This window comes from Mugil cephalus, chromosome 23 (genome assembly GCF_022458985.1).
Source record: "Mugil cephalus isolate CIBA_MC_2020 chromosome 23, CIBA_Mcephalus_1.1, whole genome shotgun sequence".
NCBI lineage: Eukaryota > Metazoa > Chordata > Actinopteri > Mugiliformes > Mugilidae > Mugil > Mugil cephalus.
In genome coordinates, this window is record NC_061792.1 from 205,310 (window position 1) to 222,899 (window position 17,590).

Below are 17,590 nucleotides of genomic sequence, written 5' to 3' on the forward strand. Positions count from 1 at the left end.
AAATTTTAAAGGGTCAAAAATCATATGCATGTTTTTTGAGATGTAAATGTTCCCATGTCTCCTGATAAAAATGAAAGGCTTACAGCACCTAGTATTCCCAGGCGGTCTCCCATCCAAGTACTAATCAGGCCCGACCGTGCTTAGCTTCCGAGATCAGACGAGATCAGGCATGTTCGGGTTTTGGTATGGCCGTAAGCAATGTCAAATGCCCACTAAAGCGTATATATAAGTGGTCAAAATGATCATTGCATGTATTTTGATGATGTAAATGTTACCATGTCTCCTTGATCATAATGAAAAGGTTACGCACCTTGTATTCCCAGGCGGTCTCCCATCCAAGTACTAACCAGGCTCTACACTGCTTAGCTTCCGAGATCAGACAAGATCAGGCGTGTTCTGGGTGGTATGGCCATAAGCAATGGTGACTGGCACAAACGCAGTATATATAAGTGGTCAAAATGATCATTGCATGTATTTTATGATGTAAATGTTACCTTTGTCTCCTGATAAAAATGAAAGGCTTACGCACCTAGTATTCCCAGGCGGTCTCCCTTCCAATTTACTAACCAGGCACGACCGTGCTTAGCTTCCGAGATCAGACGAGATCGGGCGTGTTCGGGTTTGGGTATGGCCGTAAGCAATGGTAACTGTCACAAACGCAGTATATATAAGTGGTCAAATCATCATTGCATGTATTTGTGATGATGTAAATGTTACCATGTCTCTGATGAAAATGAAAGGCTTACAGCATCTAGTATTCACAGGCGGTCCCCCATCCAAGTATAACCATTCCCGACACAGCTTAACTTCGGAGATCAAATGAGAGCAGCGCTTTCAGGTGGTATGGCCGTAAGGCAACGTTAACTGTCACAAACGCAGTATATTTTAAGGGGGCCCAAAATATCATTGGCATGTATTTTGATGATGTAAATTTACCATGTCTCCTGATGAAAATGAAAAGCTTACAGCACCTGGTATTCCCAGGCGGTCTCCCATCCAAGTTCAAACCCAGGCCCGACCATGCTTAGCTTCGAGATCAGACGAGATCGGGCTTGTTAGGTTGGTATGGCCTTTAAGCAACTTCAAACGTCACTAAAGCAGTATTATAAGTGATCAAAATGATCATTGCATGTATTTTGATGATGTAAATGTTCCCAAACCCTCCTGATGAAAATGAAAAGCTTACAGAAAACTGGTATTCCCAGGTGGTTCCCATCCAAGTACTAACCAGGCCCGACCGTGCTTAGCTTCCTGGGATGGGGCGGTGTTCAGGTTGGTATGGCCGGTAAGCAATGTCAAACATCACGAAAGCAGCATATATAAGTGGTCAAATGATCATTTCATGTATTTTGATGATGAAAATGTTACCATGTCTCCTGATGAAATGAAAAGCTTACAGCACCTGGTATTCCCAGGCGGTTCCCAATCCAAGTACTAACCAGGCCCCACCCTGCTTAGCTTCCGAGATCAAACGAGATCAGGCGTGTTCAGGGTGGTATGGCCCGTAAGCAATGGTAACTGTCACAAACGCAGTTATATAAGTGGTCAAAATCATCATTGCATTTTATTTTTTTTTTTGGGAGTGAAGCTTCTACAATGATACAGTCTGCCGGGAAAGTAGAGTCAGAATGTAACAGGTAGATATAAATTTCAGAGAGAAAAACAAGGCGACCCGGTCCAACCGGGTTTGGGTGTGATTTGTGTTTAAACTGAACACTGCATGAGATTGGCTTATCGTAAAAGGCCTACTGCATCTTAGCCAATCATCATCACCTATGTGGACGTCGCAGCTGTTTCAGCATGCCCAATTTCAGGATATCAATTTCAACTTTTGCCTGTCTGAAAATTGCCGGACGGCTCTTGTTGACTTTGACACTGACTTTCTCGTTGGTTTTTGCAGCATTTGGTAACAAATTCAAAGCTGCCCTCTTGAGGAAAGATTGCACTTTCAGGCAATTTCCCAGAGTGCTCCCTACTGAGATATTCAGCTCTTTTGCTGTTTTTTTGGGGTGCCATTGATGCTTGTTATTCGGGAAATGTTTTGTAAAACTTTGGACGAAAATCAATGAACCATCTCTATTCAAGTTTTGTTCCTTGTCTTGCTTGCAGTAAAATTTGTAACTCTGAGAACACTAAAGAATGTACAGATCCACAGAGACTTGTATAAAACAAACTTTCAGTAAGATCAAAGGCAAGATTCTTGCCATCATGGCCAAAGGAAAGTTTTGATGAAAGGACAGAATTCTATGACATCATGAAGGAAAACATTCTATGGCACATTCTATTGTAAATTTTGTGAGGAGTGCGCTAGGAAGAGAGAGTGTGGGAAAGATTTTCCAAATTTCTTCTGTTTTCTGTGATAATTTTCTTTTCTCTCACTCTGGTTGTGTTTTCATTTAGGTTCCTCGATCAAATTTTTCATTAACACCTTTAAATCTTGAGTGTCCCCATAGTGAGATCTATAACACTGCTGTCCGATGGTACTATTGATATGATAATATATGTCGTCAGATTTTGGCAATGAGAAACCCAAAAATCACCACTACCACTCTTCTACCAACTGTATCAGTATTAGTAATAAATAGTAGTAGATGTAATTATTTTTGTTACCTTTAACATATCTACTTTATATAGTTTCTCCCCTTTGGTTTTGGTTTGTTTTATCATTTTGCATTGTCTGTAAAACCTTCATTTCTCCACGGGGAATAAGGTAAAATAGTCCTCCCTTATCTCTAATTCAAGATTAAAGTCATTCAGTACATCTAATGACAACTAACTGGGTCTTTTTTATTTTCATAGATCACTCTTTTATACATGTGTCATAAAAAGTCCAGCTTTAGAGCATAAACACTCAAATATGTTAAGGTTGACTCTTCGGCTATAGTTGTATTTGGGTTAAACAACTTTTTAAAACGCTGTACCAGTTCGCGGGCATCACAACCGTGCTAAACCGGTTAGCCTGTTCCAAGACAAACAGAAAACTTACAGCAATAAAATGACAACACAACTACAGCCGGTAAAACTGTTCTTAATTGCTTGCATAGGTAAACAAAGGTTAAATAAAAAAAAATACTAACATACATACAGACACATTCTGACACATTGAAATTGGCCGTTAGCACGTTAAACTTAGCCCCGTAGTGAGCCCCCCACTCCACCGTATGCTAACGACCACGTTATCTCCATGGCCTCGTTTTATTTCGGCGTCAGTTTCAATTTGTGGACAACAGAAAATGATGCAAAATACAAGCAATGTTAGGAAACCACTTGTAAATATTTCTAATGAACAAATCTCGACAGCAAAACGCCCGGCTACCACCTCAGACGTTGGGGTTTGCTGTATTCCCGAAAGAAACGCAAAAAAAGAAATCATTTACATAATACTTACATCATTGTGTAGAAAAGCCACAAGTAGCGCTGTTAATAGGTTCCAGCTGGGACCATTATGTACCTCAGAAGGAAATACGATAAAGAATCAGCCGCACTTTGATTAAACAAACAGTGACACAAACATTATTGATTATACAATGTGGATGAGGCTTAAACAAACCTTTACACCAGTTAGGGGAGCATGTTGGTCTAATTCTTGTGTGTTTGTTTTTTCGCGCACGTACAGAGCACGTGCGACTACATGCGCGCACATGGAGTAACGTAATCAAAACTTTAGTTCCGTGCATGCTCACGGACTTTACAAAAGAAACGATGGATGAAAACAGGGCGATGACGTCATGGGATGTCTTCCTTTGATGATGTCCTCAATTGTTTTCCTTTTGATGATGATGTCATGAAATGTTTTCCTTTGATCATGATGGCATAGAATCTTTCCCTTCATTACATCATCAAAATACATGCAAGGTCATTTTGACGACTTATATATACTGCTTTAGTGACATTTGACATTGCTTACGGCCACACCAACCTGAAACCGCCCGATCTCGTCTGATCTCAAATTTCTTACTCATTGCATGTATTTTGATGATGTAAATTTTTACCATGTTCCTGATGAGAATGAAAGTTTTACAGCACCTGGTATTCCCAGGCAGTCTCCCATCCAAGTACTAACCAGGCCCGACACTGCTTAGTTTTCGAGATCAGATGAGATCAGGCGTGTTCAGGGTGGTATGGCCGTAAGAAATGGTGACTGTCACAACGCAGTTAATATAAGTGGTCAAAATCATCATTGCATGTATTTTGATGATGTAAATGTTACCTTTGTCTCCTGATGAAAATGAAAGGCTTACAGCACCTAGTATTCCCAGACGGTCTCCCATCCAAGTACTAACCAGGCACGACCGTGCTTAGCTTCCGAGATCAGACGAGATCGGGCGTGTTCAGGGTGGTATGGCCGTAAGCAATGGTGACTGTCACAAACGCAGTATATATAAGTGTTAAAAATCCTCCTTGCATGTATTTTGATGATGTAAATGTTACCATGTCTCCTGATGAAAATGAAAAGCTTTACAGCACCTGGTATTCTCAGGTGGTCTCCCACCCAAGTACTAACCTGGCCCCTTTATACTGCTTAGCTTCCGAGATCAGGGTTTTCCCGGGTGGTAGGGCCCGTAAGCAATGGTGACTGTCACAAACGCAGGTATATATAAGTGGTCAAAATGATCATTGCATGTATTTTGATGATGTAATGTTACCATGTCTCCTGATGAAAATGAAAAGCTTACAGCACCTGGTATTCCCAGGCGGTCTCCCACCCAAATATAACCAGGCCCTACATTTGCTTAGCTCCCGAGATGAGGTGTTTTTTTTTTTTTTTTTTTTTCCTTTTATTAGTCTTCAATCACAAATTTACACGTCACGTCAATTTTTTGCAACATAGATCAGAAAAAGAAACAAACCTATCATAGTTCTCATGAATGTATCAAAAAAAAAAATCAAACAATCAAACTAAATAAAAAGTAAAAATCCAACTCTCACCAATTCAATACAACTTCTCCCTTTTCGCCATCACAAATAAACTTATTCCCACTCATGAAAAATTCTCTCACCCCCCTTTCCCCCATATTTTGCAGTTCAGTTCAATATCTCTTTTCATTATTGTCTTAAACAAATCTTTAATTTTTTACATTTCTCCCTTAAAAATGAGCATAATTCCTTCTATATAAAACCCCCAATCTGGCATGGCTCAAAGTGTAGTTAATTAACCAAAAATTCACAGTCTTTTTCTTTTCAAGTAAACCAAACAGAAAGAGCTTCCTCCACCCCTCCTTCAGCTCTGATCCCAAGTCGCCAATGTTCCTCAAAAGTTTTTCAGGAAATCAAAGAAATCAACTAACTCAAAACAATCTAAAAAAAAGTGCAAAAAACTCTCATGGCCACTTTTACATACATCACACATTGCACTTACAGCATTATTTATTTTAGAAACACCACATTCGTATATATTCTGTTATGTTTTATAAGGAAATCGTTATTTTCACACTCTATACTGTTATATTTTATATTCCCATTCAACCATATCTTCTTAAAATCCAAATCATTGAACACGCCAGCCCAAACTTTCTCTCTGCTGGTTCTTTTATCATTTTCAGCTTTTAACCATTCATATACCTTTTTCAACTTCACATTTCAAGAGGCATTTTTTTCCTCTTTTTCAATCCTACATCTTGGGTGTACGCTTGTCTTGCTTAATCACACTGTCTCTTTTAATAATGTTTTTTCCATTCCAGAGGTATACTACTTTTAATCCGCTCTATATTCGGCTGCCCTTTTTTTTGCTTTCCATACCATCTAAATCATTCACAGAATCATAAATACAATTCAATCTCAAAAAACCCCGGGGATGACCTCATAAATAATATCCTTGACTTGTTTAATTTTGCCCCCATGAATTGTGGCTCATACAGACTTTTATTTATAATTTAAATTTCTCATTGAGAAACAAGGGTAGGTTAACAAACATTTGCAACCCATCACACTCATATTCTACTTTTGGTAGAAATTTTCTCCCGCTTCAAACACCTCCCTGTAAAACTCTGGGATTTTAATTTGTCATTGATTGTTTAAAACCCATAAACAAACCATAGTCACTAATCCCACCCACTTCATCCACATATTTCCTTAAAAACTCCTTCCATCCATAGTTCAATCCACGCTCCATGTATTTTTGGATCGTTCTTACCTTATTGCCGTTCTTTTCATTTCCAAATCAATGGCTTCAGCCCACCCTCTCTCTTCTTCCCTATCAAAGTTTTTTGTGCAATTTTCACCCCTTTTCCCCTCCCATAAAAAGTCACAAATAGTTTTGTTTAACACATTCAAAACCCACTCTGGCATGTCTAACACTCTCATCACATATGCACAAACTGGAGAATAACAAATTATTCACCACCATCACTTTTCCTTTCAGTTTAAGTTTTCTCCCCCTCCATAGTGTACATACTGTTTTTATCTTATTAATCACTCCAGTCCATGTCTCATCTCTAGCCTCTTTGCTTGCCACCCCCAGACACACTCCCAACACCTTCATGTATTTTCTCCTCCACCTTTAAGCCCATTTCTATCCTCTCTATATCCCAATGTACATGATCTCGATTTAGTTTTGTTGATTTTGGCTCCTGTGCCCGTCCATATTTTTCTATTATCTGTAGCCCCTTTTCACACTGTTGTTGTCCCTGACCGTAATAGTTGTGTCGTCTGCATATTGACGATGACACGGTCCCTCCATAGGGCAACTGAACACCTTTCACCTCCTGGTCAGTTTTGTTTCAGCATCGCCAGGGGTTCAACAACTATTGCATACAGTAGTGCTGACAGGGGACATCCCTGTCTCACTGATCTCTCCACATCGAAAAGGTTTGTCAAGACACCGTTACCTTCACTCGGCTCTTGGCACTGTCATACAGCCTCTTTACCATCCCACCGTCCTCTCCCCGAACCCACTTTCTCCAGTACCTAAACAGGAATCTGTGGTCTACTCTATCAAAGGCCTTTTTTCCAATCTTTCCCAGCACTACTCCCCCTTTCCCATCCTCTTTCATGTGTTCTATTGAATCTCTGATTGTGGCTATTGTGTCTGCTATGTCTCTTCCGGGTATGCTGTAACTCTGCGTGTTCTGTACTATGTTCCCTATCACTCCCTTCAATCCTATTTGCCAGGACTTTAGTTAGTATCTTTAATCTGTATTTAGCAAACTAATTGGCCTGTAGTTTTCCAAATCTAACCTACTTCCTTTCTTTTGTTTATTATTGCTATTACACCTCCCCCATCCCATTTGCACTTGCCCCTGTTCTTTCCATTCCCTTGAATACTTTTACCAGAATTTGCGCTACCTCATTTTTGTACGCTTTGTACCATTCGATCCCTATCCATCACTTCCTGGACTCTTTCCACTTTTCAATCCTCCTATGGCCTCTATCACCTCCTTCTCATTTTATGTCTCTATCAACCATACCCTATCCTCTTCATCAGTTTCCTTTTTACACTTTCCATCACTTCATCTATGCTTCCTTGATCTATGTCCCCTTTCTTATAGAGATCCCCATAAAATTCTTGTACCCTTTCCAGAATCTCACATAATCTACTATCTTCTCTCCGTTTTTGTCATTAATTTCCTTTATGTATGTTCTATTCGTTTTCTTTTCTCTAACCCAAAAATATCCTGTGCACCTTTCACCCTTTTAATGCATAATTTTGCTTTATTCTCAGAATCGCTCCTCTACATTTCCCCCGTCTCAAACCTCTCTAACTTCATCTTTGCCTCCAAAATAATTGTTTATATTATAACCCCCCTCATTGTCTGCTCTACTTAACTCTGCCCTCAATTTTTGTTTCAGAGCCTTTTCCTCCTTCATCATTTTCCCTTTTCTTTTCTTACTATATCTAATACTAATTTGTTTAATTAAAGTTTTTATCTTCTCCCATCGTTCCCCTATGCTGTCGTCTAGCCTGTCATTTTCTTTATACACTCCTCTTCTCCTATTCTCTCGGTCTAGCAAATCCATAATCTGTATCTTTTACTCCTCTTCTTAATTAATCCTGCGTTTAAATATCCCACATCCCTCCTCCTATCTTTTCTTTCTCCACTTAATTTTGAAACATGACCCCATCATGGTCACTGAAGCTATTTCTTTGATGCCTTATTTTGTCGATGTACCCAATAATGCTACTTTGCACCAACACCAAAACTATTCTACTTTGTTTTAGAACCCCATCTCTCATCTGCCTCCTTGTGTATTCTCTCTTCTCTGAGTTCTCTTCTTTTCCATGCATCTATAAGCCCCCTTTTCTTTCATCAGCTCGGACAGCATGTTTCTCGATCTTTCCCATCTAAATTCAAATCCCTTACCCACATCTAGACGACTACATTTTATATTGAAGTCCCCAACTATAATACACTTCCCTGCGATTATATTTTTAAGTTCTCTAATAATGCAACACTTATCTTTTTCTATATTTGGAACGTATATATTTATTAATCTGAATTCTATTTCTCTATATTTAAATTCTATCACCAAAATTCTTCTGGGGCTCATCTCTATATACCTCTTTTATGTCTTCGACAACGTCCTTTTTAATCATTATTGCTACCCCCCTTGCGTTTCTAGCCCCATTATTATAATATATAGCTCCCCTCCATTCCTCTCTCAATTCTTTAACTATGTCTCGTCCCCAAATTTGTTTCTTGAATACATATAATATCGCTGCGGTATGCAAATAAAAGCTCTTTTTTTTTCTCTTATTTCTTAGCCCATTTGCGTTAATAGAGGTTATTTTGGCCATGAGAGCAAAAACTGAATATAAATAGAAACCAAAAAATAAACATTTAAACCAAAACTATACAATCACATACCGGATTTCGGGCCTTTTCGCTCCTCTCTTTCTTTGTCTTTCTCCGCCTTCCGCTTTGCTGAGAATCTTTGAAAGATCTTTGTCAAGTCTGGTTGTCCGTTATCTTTCCCCTCTTTCATGTCCATTTAATCGTCCTCGGTCCTTTTCTTCATTCTCCTTTCCTTGTTTGGCAGCAGGGTTCGGTTTCTCTCCACCCTCTCCATTTGCTTCTTGTTGTCCGCTCCATGGTGTTCTCCGCTCCCCCGACATCCTTTTCCCCCAGTTTTCGGATCCTCCTCTTCCTCGTCCCCATGTCCTCCTCACCCTTGTCTAGGACCTCTGTTTGACCTTGGCCTCCTTCGCCGTCGTGGTTGTTGCGTCCGTTCTCTTCCTCCACTTCCTCACCCATCTCCTCCTCCGTCCTTCTCCTCTCGGCGCCTCCCGTGCGTAGTGGCCACTCTCTCCGCACCTGAAACACTTGAAAATCCGGGCATTCTCTGAAGATGTGTCCCCGGCTTGATGCATTTTCTGCACACTTGGATTTGTCTATCGTGGGGTCACACGGAAATACTCCACGCCCCTCATAGTTTCAAATTTTGTGGAGTATGGCAGCGATCTGACTTGCTCGTTGAATCGGACCTTTAAAAAACTCGTGCCGTCGGCAATGTCTGTGCCCGGCCACACACGGCGTTTAATTGCCCCAGTGGCCGGACCCCCCATTCATTAAGTCTTTCCATGATCGTGCTGTCCTCAGATACACGGGTAAGTTTAGGAAGAGACGACCATGTCGCTGTTCATTATGTCACGTTCCCATCACTGGATCCATTTATTCTTATACCATCAATCATCTTTTCCTTCCCGGCACCATCCTTCATCGTGATTTCGAATTTTTTTTCTTGTCCGTCTTCATTCTACAACCTAAAATTTCCCCACACTCCTTCTTTACACCTTTCAGCAGGTCCAAATTTCCGCGATTGATTTTCGTATCTTCCACCTCCACCTCCAACGTCAGCTCCTTCTCAAACTTTTTCGTATTTTACAGCCTTCCCTTGGGATCTGAGGGTTCATTGTATCTTCCTCCCCTTGATTTCATCATTATAAGTTTAGGCGGGAAAAAAAAAACAATCCCCGAACAGCCCGAGAGCCGTCGGGGAAATTACGGGGACGATAAGCACAAAAGATCAAGTAAAACAACTATTCTTCTGATTTCAAAACAAAAAACAAAAATATCACAGAGAAAATCAGGCAGTCGCTGTGCAAATTCGAAATTCGCGCCACTCGCAATCACCACTCCCACTATCGGGCGTGTTTAGGGTGGTATGGCCGTAAGCAAATGTCAACGTTACTAAAGCAGTATATATAAGTGGTCAAAATGATCATTGCATGTATTTTGTGATGTAAATGTTACCATGTCTCCTGATGAGAATGAAAAGCTTACCCGCACCTGGTATTCCCAGGCGGTCTCCCTTCCCAAACACTAAACAGGTCCTACACTGCTTAGCTTCCGAGACCAGGCGAGATCAGGGGTTGTTCAGTGTGGTATGGCCGTAAGCAATGGTGATTGTCACAAACGCAGTATATATAAGTGGTCAAAATCATCATTGATGTATTTGATGATGTAAATGTTTTCCATGTCTCCCGATGAAAATGAAAAGCTTACAGCACCTGGTATTCCCAGGCGGTCTCCCATCCAAGTACTAACCACGCCCCACCCTGCTTGGCTTCCGAGATCAGACGAGATCGGGCTTGTTCAGGTTGGTATGGCCGTAAGCAACGTCAAAAGTCACTAAAGCAGTATATATAAGTGATCAAAATCATCATTGCTGTATTTTGATGATGTAAATGTTACCATGTCTCCTGATGAGAATGAAAAGCTTACAGCACCTGGTATTCCCAGGCGGTCTCCCATCCAAGTACTAACCAGGCCCTACCATGCTTAGCTTCCGAGATCAGACGAGATCGGGCTTGTTCAGGTTGGTATGGCCGTAAGCAACTTCAAATGTCAGTAAGCAGTATATATAAGTGGTCAAAATGATCATTGCATGTATTTTGATGATGTAAATGTTACCATGTCTTCTGATGAGAATGAAAAGCTTTCAGCACCTGGTATTCCCAGGCGGGCTCCCATCCAAGTACTAACCGGCCCGACACTGCTTAACTTCGGAGATCAAAAGAGATGAGGCGGTTTTCAGGGTGGTATGGCCGTAAGCAACGCTAACTTCACAAACGCCCGTATATATAAGTGGTAAAATCATCATTGCATGTATTTTGATGATGTAAATGTTACCATGTCTCCTGATGAGAATGAAAAGCTTTCAGCACCTGGTATTCCCCGGCGGTTCTCCCCAAAGTACTAATCGGCCCGACCATGCTTCGCTTCCGAGATCAGACGAGATCAGGCGTGTTCAGGGTTTTCTATGGCCGTAAGCAATTTCAAATGTCACTAAAGCACTATATATAAGTGGTCAAAATGTTTATTGCATGTATTTTGATGATGTTAAATGTTACCATTTTCTCCTGATGAAAATGAAAAGCTTACAGCACCTGGTATTCCCAGGCGGTCTCCCATCCAAGTACTAACCAGGCCCTACACTGCTTAGCTTCCGATATCAGACGAGATCAGGCGTGTTCACGGTGGTATGGCCGTATGCAAGGTTAACTGTCACATATGCAGTTTAAATAAGTGATCAAAAGGATCATTGCATGTATTTTGATGATGTAAATGTTACCATGTCTCCTGATGAAAATGAAAAGCTTACAGCACCTGGTATTCCCCGACGGTCTCCCATCCAAGTACATAACCAGGCCCTTAGCTTCCGAGATCAAATGAGATCAGGCGTGTCAGGGTGGTATGGCCGTAAGGGAATGGTAACTGTCACAAACTAAGTATATATAAGTGGTCGAAATGATTTATTGCATGTATTTTGATTTATGTAAATGTTACCATGTCTCCTGATGAAAATGAAAGGCTTACAGCACCTAGTATTCCCAGGCGGTTCTCCCATCCAAGTACTAACCGGCCCGACCCTGCTTAGCTTCCGAGATCAGCGGGATCGGGCGTGTTCAGGTTACTATGGCCGGGAAGCAATGTCAAATGTCGCTAAAGCAGTAGATATAAGTGCTCAAAATGATCATTGATGTATTTTGATGATATAAATGTTACCATGTTTCCTGATGAGAATGAAAAGCTTACAGCACTGGTATTCCCAAGGCAGTCTCCCATCCAAGTACTAACCAGGCCCGACCGCGCTTAGCTTCCGAGATCAGATGAGATCAGGCGTGTTCAGGGTGGTATGGTGTAAGCAATGACAAATGTCACTAAAGCAGTATATATAAGTGATCAAAATCATCATTGCATGTATTTTGATGATGTAAATGTTACCATGTCTCCTGATGAGAATGAAAAGCTTACAGCACCTGATATTCCCAGGCTGTTTCCCATCCAAGTACTAACCAGGCACTTAGCTTCCGAGAGCAGATGAGATCAGACGTGTTCAGGGTGGTATGACCGTAAGCAATGGTAATTGTCACAAACGCAGTATATATAAGTGGTCAAAATGATCATTGCATGTATTTTGATGATGTAAATGTTACCATGTCTCCTGATGAAAATGAAAGGCTTACAGCACCTAGTATTCCCAGGCGGTCTCCCATTCAAGTACTAACCACGCCCGACCCTGCTAAACTTCCGAGATCAGATGACACTGGGTGTGTTCAGTGTGGTATGTCCTTAAGCCATTTTGTCAGTCACAAAAGAAGTATATATAAGTGGTCAAAATGATCATTGCATGTATTTTGATGATGTAAATGTTGCCATGTCTCCTGATGAAAATGAAAAGCTTACAGCACCTGGTATACCCAGGCGGTCTCCCACCCAAGTACTAACAGGCCCGTCCATGCTTAGCTTCGGAGATCAGACGAGATCGGGATTGTTCAGGTTGGTATGGCCGTAAGCCATGGTAACTGTCACAAACGCAGCATAAATAAGTGGTCAAAATGATCATTGCATGTATTTTGATGATGTAAATGTTACCATGTCTCCTGATGAAAATGAAAGGCTTACAGCACCTAGTATTCCCAGGCGGTTTCCCATCCAAGTACTAACCAGGCCCGACCGTGCTCAGCTTCCGAGATCAGACGAGATCGGGCTTGTTCAGGTTGGTATGGCCGTAAGCAACGTCAAATGTCACTAAAGCAGTATATATATAAGTGATCAAAATGAACATTGCATGTATTTTGATGATGTAAATGTTACCATGTCTCCTGATGAGAATGAACAGCTTACAGCACCTGGTATTCCCAGGCGGTCACCTATCCAAGTACTAACCAGGCCCTACACTGCTTAGCTTCCGAGATCAGATGAGATCAGGCGGGTGGTATGGCCGTAAGCAATGGTAACTGTCACAAACGCAGTATATAAAAGTGGTCAAAATCATCATTGCATGTATTTTGATGATGTAAATGTTACCATGTCTCCTGATGAAAATGAAAGGCTTACAGCACCTAGTATTCGCAGGCGGTCTCCCATCCAAGTACTAACCAGGCCCAACCGTGCTTAGCGTCCGAGATCAGACGAGATCGGGCTTGTTCAGGTTGGTATGGCCGTAAGCAACGTCAAATGTCACTAAAGCAGTATATATAAGTGGTCAAAATCATCATTGCATGTATTTTGATGATGTAAATGTTACTATGTCTCCTGATGAGAATGAAAAGCTTACAGCACCTGGTATTCCCAGACGGTCACCTATCCAAGTACTAACCAGGCCCTACACTGCTTAGCTTCCGAGATCAGACGAGATCAGGCGTGTTCAGGGTGGTATGGACGTACGCAATCGTAACTGTCACAAACGCAGTATATATAAGTGGTCAAAATCATCATTGCATGTATTTTGAGGATGTAAATGTTACCATGTCTGCTGATGAAAATGAAAAGCTTACAGCACCTGGTATTCCCAGGCGGTCTCCCATCCAAGTACTAACCAGGCCTACACTGCTTAGCTTCCCAGATCAGACGAGATCAAGCTTGTTCACGGTGGTATGGCCGTATGCAAAGTAAACTGTCACATACGCAGTATATATAAGTGGTCAAAATCATCATTGCATGTATTTTGATGATGTAAATGTTACCATGTCTCCTGATGAGAATGAAAAGCTTACAGCACCTGGTATTCCCAGGCGGTCTCCCATCCAAGTACTAATCAGGCCCGACCATGCTTCGCTTCCGAGATCAGGCGTGTTCAGGTTGGTATGGCCGTAAGGAAAATCAAATGTCACTAAAGCAGTTTAAATAAGTGATCAAAAGGATCATTGCATGTATTTTGATGATGTAAATGTTACCATGTCTCCTGATGAAAATGAAAAGCTTACAGCACCTGGTATTCCCAGACGGTCTCCCATCCAAGTACTAACCAGGCCCTTAGCTTCCGAGATCAAACGAGATCAGGCGTGTTCAGGGTGGTATGGCCGTAAGCAATGGTAACTGTCACAAACTAAGTATATATAAGTTGTTCGAAATGATCATTGCATGTATTTTGATGATGTAAATGTTACCATGTCTCCTGATGAAAATGAAAGGCTTACAGCACCTAGTATTCCCAGGCGGTCTCCCATCCAAGTACTAACCAGGCCCGACCGTGCTTAGCTTCCGAGATCAGACGGGATCGGGCGTGTTCAGGTTACTATGGCCGTAAGCAATGTCAAATGTCGCTAAAGCAGTAGATATAAGTGCTCAAAATGATCATTGCATGTATTTTGATGATATAAATGTTACCATGTTTCCTGATGAGAATGAAAAGCTTACAGCACCTGGTATTCCAAGGCAGTCTCCCATCCAAGTACTAACCAGGCCCGACCGCGCTTAGCTTCCGAGATCAGATGAGATGAGGCGTGTTCAGGGTGGTATGGTCGTAAGCAATGACAACTGTCACAAACGCAGTATATATAAGTGGTCAAAATCATCATTGCATGTATTTTGATGATGTAAATGTTACCATGTCTCCTGATGAAAATGAAAAGCTTACAGCACCTGGTATTCCAAGGCGGTCTCCCATCCAAGTACTAATCAGGCCCGACCGCGCTTTGCTTCCGAGATCAGACGAGATCGGGCGTGTTCAGGTTGTTATGGCCGTAAGCAATGTCAAATGTCACTAAAGAAGTATATATAAGTGATCAAAATGATCATTGCATGAATTTTGATGATGTAAATGTTACCATGACTCCTGATGAGAATGAAAAGCTTACAGCACCTGGTATTCCCAGGCGGTCTCCCCATCCAAGTACTAACCAGGCCCTACACTGCTTAGCTTCCGAGATCAGACGAGATTAGGCGTGTTTCAGGGTGGTATGGCTGTAAGCAATGGTACCTGTCACAAACGCAGAATATATAAGTGGTCAAAATCATCATTGCATGTATTTTCATGATGTAAATGTTACCATGTCTCCTGATGAAAATGAAAGGCTTACAGCACCTACTATTCCCAGGCGGTCTCCCATCCAAATACTAACCAGGCCCGACCGCGCTTAGCTTCCGAGATCAGACAAGATCGGGCTTGTTCAGGTTGGTATGGCCGTAAGCCATGTCAAATGTCACTAAAGCACTATATATAAGTGGTCAAAATTATCATTGCATGTATTTTGATGATGTAAATGTTACCATGTCTCCTGATGAGAATGAAAAGCTAACAGCACCTGATATTCCCAGGCGGTTTCCCATCCAAGTACTAACCAGGCCCTTAGCTTCCGAGAGCAGATGAGATCACGCGTGTTCAGGGTGGTATGACCGTAAGCAATGGTAACTGTCACAAACTAAGTATATATAAGTGATCAAAATGATCATTGCATGTAATTTGATGATGTAAATGTTACCATGTCTCCTGATGTGAATGAAAAGCTTACAGCACCTGGAATTCCCAGGCGGTCTCCCATCCAAGTACTAATCAGGCCCGACCATGCTTCGCTTCCGAGATCAGACGAGATCAGGCGTGTTCAGTGTGGTATGGCCGTAAGCAATAGTAACTGTCACAAACGCAGTATATATAAGTGGTCAAAATGATCATTGCATGTATTTTGATGATGTAAATGTTACCATGTCTCCTGATGAAAATGAAAGGCTTACAGCACCTAGTATTCCCAGGCAGTCTCCCTTCCAAGTACTAACCAGGCCCGACCGTGCTTAGCTTCCGAGATCAGACGAGATCGGGCATGTTCAGGTTGGTATGGCCGTAAGCAATGTCAAATGTCACTAAAGCAGTATGTATAAGTGGTCAAAATGATCATTGCATGTATTTTGATGATGTAAATGTTACCATGTCTCCTGATGAGAATGAAAAGCTTACAGCACCTGGTATTCCCAGGCGGTCTCCCATCCAAGAACTAAACAGGGACTACACTGCTTAGCTTCCGAGATCAGACGAGATCAGGCGTGTTCAGGGTGTTATGGCCTTAAGCAATGGTAACTGTCACAAACGCAGTATATATAAGTGATCAAAATCATCATTGCATGTATTTTGATGATGTAAATGTTACCATGTCTCCTGATGAGAATGAAAAGCTTACAGCACCTGGTATTCCCAGGCGGTCTCCCATCCAAGTACTAACCAGGCCCGACCATGCTTAGTTGCCGAGATCAGACGAGATCGGGCTTGTTCAGGTTGGTATGGCCGTAAGCAACGTCAAATGTCACTAAAGCAGTATATATAAGTGATCAAAATCATCATTGCATGTATTTGATGATGTAAGTGTTACCATGTCTCCTGATGAGAATGAAAAGCTTACAGCACCTGGTAATCCCAGGCGGTCTCCCATCCAAGTACTAACCAGGCCCGACACTGGTTAGCTTCCGAGATTAGACGAGATCGGGCTTGTTCAGGTTGGTATGGCCGTAAGCAACTTCAAATGTCACTAAAGCAGTATATATAAGTGATCAAAATGATCATTGCATGTATTTTGATGATGTAAATGTTACCATGCCTCCTGATGAAAATGAAAAGCTTACAGCAACTGGTATTCCCAGGTGGTTTCCCATCCAAATACTAACCAGGCCCGACCGTGCTTAGCTTCCAAGATCGGCCGTGTTCAGGTTGGTATGGCCGTAAGCAATGTCAAACATCACGAAAGCAGCATATATAAGTGGTCAAAATGATCATTTCATGTATTTTGATGATGTAAATGTTACCATGTCTCCTGATGAAAATGAAAAGCTTACAGCACCTGGTATTCCCAGGCGGTCTCCCATCCAAGTACTAACCAGGCCCGACACTGCTTGTGCTTCCGAGATCAAACGAGATCAGGCGTGTTCAGGGTGGTATGGCCGTAAGCAACGTTAACTGTCACAAACGCAGTATATATAAGTGGTCAAAATCATCATTGCATGTATTTTTGTTTTTGAGCTGAAGCTTCTGCAATGATACAGTCTGCCAGGAAGTAGAGTCAGAATGTAACAGGTAGATTATGAATCAGAGAGAAAAACAAGGCGACCCGGTCCAACCAGGGTTTGGGTGTGATTTGTGTTTAAACTGAACACTGCCTGAGATTGGCTTATCGTGAAAGGCCTACTGCACCTTAGCCAATCATCATCACCTAATGCGGACGTCGCAGCTGTTTCAGCATGTCAATTCAGGATATCAATTTCAACTTTTGCCTGTCTGAAAATTGTCGGACGGCTCTTGTTGACTTTGACGCAGACTTTCTCGTTGGTTTTTGCAGCATTTGGTAACAAATTCAAAGCTGCCCTCTCTGAGGAAAATTGCACTTTCAGGCAATTTCCCAGAGTGCTCCCTCCTGAGATATTCAGCTCTTTTGCTGTTTTGT

At 41.7% G+C, this 17,590-nt stretch overlaps 13 non-coding genes and 18 pseudogenes across 13 annotated transcripts; all 31 read right to left on the reverse strand.

The window, feature by feature from the left end:
* Window positions 1-76: 76 nt before the first annotated feature.
* Window positions 77-197, reverse strand: LOC125001903 (annotated as a pseudogene).
* A 102-nt stretch (window positions 198-299) lies between these two features.
* LOC125002745 lies at window positions 300-417 on the reverse strand (annotated as a pseudogene).
* A 973-nt stretch (window positions 418-1,390) lies between these two features.
* On the reverse strand, window positions 1,391-1,510 carry LOC125001332. Its single transcript, XR_007111592.1, has one exon. It is a non-coding gene; the product is annotated as a 5S ribosomal RNA (ribosomal RNA).
* A 2,504-nt stretch (window positions 1,511-4,014) lies between these two features.
* On the reverse strand, window positions 4,015-4,133 carry LOC125001406. The gene has a single exon (XR_007111662.1). It is a non-coding gene; the product is annotated as a 5S ribosomal RNA (ribosomal RNA).
* A 101-nt stretch (window positions 4,134-4,234) lies between these two features.
* LOC125003010 lies at window positions 4,235-4,353 on the reverse strand. The gene has a single exon (XR_007111879.1). It is a non-coding gene; the product is annotated as a 5S ribosomal RNA (ribosomal RNA).
* A 6,082-nt stretch (window positions 4,354-10,435) lies between these two features.
* LOC125003289 lies at window positions 10,436-10,554 on the reverse strand. The gene has a single exon (XR_007112149.1). It is a non-coding gene; the product is annotated as a 5S ribosomal RNA (ribosomal RNA).
* A 100-nt stretch (window positions 10,555-10,654) lies between these two features.
* Window positions 10,655-10,773, reverse strand: LOC125002578. Its single transcript, XR_007111796.1, has one exon. It is a non-coding gene; the product is annotated as a 5S ribosomal RNA (ribosomal RNA).
* A 100-nt stretch (window positions 10,774-10,873) lies between these two features.
* LOC125002538 lies at window positions 10,874-10,992 on the reverse strand (annotated as a pseudogene).
* Window positions 10,993-11,314: 322 nt separating this feature from the next.
* On the reverse strand, window positions 11,315-11,433 carry LOC125001292. Its single transcript, XR_007111554.1, has one exon. It is a non-coding gene; the product is annotated as a 5S ribosomal RNA (ribosomal RNA).
* A 535-nt stretch (window positions 11,434-11,968) lies between these two features.
* On the reverse strand, window positions 11,969-12,086 carry LOC125002491 (annotated as a pseudogene).
* A 313-nt stretch (window positions 12,087-12,399) lies between these two features.
* LOC125002810 lies at window positions 12,400-12,518 on the reverse strand (annotated as a pseudogene).
* Window positions 12,519-12,619: 101 nt separating this feature from the next.
* Window positions 12,620-12,737, reverse strand: LOC125002292 (annotated as a pseudogene).
* Window positions 12,738-12,838: 101 nt separating this feature from the next.
* Window positions 12,839-12,957, reverse strand: LOC125001592 (annotated as a pseudogene).
* A 103-nt stretch (window positions 12,958-13,060) lies between these two features.
* Window positions 13,061-13,172, reverse strand: LOC125002045 (annotated as a pseudogene).
* Window positions 13,173-13,273: 101 nt separating this feature from the next.
* On the reverse strand, window positions 13,274-13,392 carry LOC125001386. Its single transcript, XR_007111643.1, has one exon. It is a non-coding gene; the product is annotated as a 5S ribosomal RNA (ribosomal RNA).
* A 101-nt stretch (window positions 13,393-13,493) lies between these two features.
* Window positions 13,494-13,612, reverse strand: LOC125001346. The gene has a single exon (XR_007111606.1). It is a non-coding gene; the product is annotated as a 5S ribosomal RNA (ribosomal RNA).
* Window positions 13,613-13,713: 101 nt separating this feature from the next.
* Window positions 13,714-13,831, reverse strand: LOC125002557 (annotated as a pseudogene).
* A 101-nt stretch (window positions 13,832-13,932) lies between these two features.
* LOC125002415 lies at window positions 13,933-14,041 on the reverse strand (annotated as a pseudogene).
* Window positions 14,042-14,142: 101 nt separating this feature from the next.
* LOC125002585 lies at window positions 14,143-14,253 on the reverse strand (annotated as a pseudogene).
* A 102-nt stretch (window positions 14,254-14,355) lies between these two features.
* LOC125003256 lies at window positions 14,356-14,474 on the reverse strand. Its single transcript, XR_007112117.1, has one exon. It is a non-coding gene; the product is annotated as a 5S ribosomal RNA (ribosomal RNA).
* A 101-nt stretch (window positions 14,475-14,575) lies between these two features.
* On the reverse strand, window positions 14,576-14,694 carry LOC125001734 (annotated as a pseudogene).
* A 101-nt stretch (window positions 14,695-14,795) lies between these two features.
* Window positions 14,796-14,914, reverse strand: LOC125001546 (annotated as a pseudogene).
* Window positions 14,915-15,015: 101 nt separating this feature from the next.
* Window positions 15,016-15,136, reverse strand: LOC125001732 (annotated as a pseudogene).
* A 101-nt stretch (window positions 15,137-15,237) lies between these two features.
* Window positions 15,238-15,356, reverse strand: LOC125001990 (annotated as a pseudogene).
* A 313-nt stretch (window positions 15,357-15,669) lies between these two features.
* LOC125003055 lies at window positions 15,670-15,788 on the reverse strand. Its single transcript, XR_007111924.1, has one exon. It is a non-coding gene; the product is annotated as a 5S ribosomal RNA (ribosomal RNA).
* Window positions 15,789-15,889: 101 nt separating this feature from the next.
* On the reverse strand, window positions 15,890-16,008 carry LOC125001359. The gene has a single exon (XR_007111618.1). It is a non-coding gene; the product is annotated as a 5S ribosomal RNA (ribosomal RNA).
* Window positions 16,009-16,109: 101 nt separating this feature from the next.
* LOC125001861 lies at window positions 16,110-16,228 on the reverse strand (annotated as a pseudogene).
* Window positions 16,229-16,329: 101 nt separating this feature from the next.
* On the reverse strand, window positions 16,330-16,448 carry LOC125003141. Its single transcript, XR_007112008.1, has one exon. It is a non-coding gene; the product is annotated as a 5S ribosomal RNA (ribosomal RNA).
* A 100-nt stretch (window positions 16,449-16,548) lies between these two features.
* Window positions 16,549-16,667, reverse strand: LOC125001997 (annotated as a pseudogene).
* Window positions 16,668-16,768: 101 nt separating this feature from the next.
* On the reverse strand, window positions 16,769-16,877 carry LOC125002958 (annotated as a pseudogene).
* Window positions 16,878-16,978: 101 nt separating this feature from the next.
* On the reverse strand, window positions 16,979-17,098 carry LOC125001279. The gene has a single exon (XR_007111542.1). It is a non-coding gene; the product is annotated as a 5S ribosomal RNA (ribosomal RNA).
* Window positions 17,099-17,590: the final 492 nt, after the last annotated feature.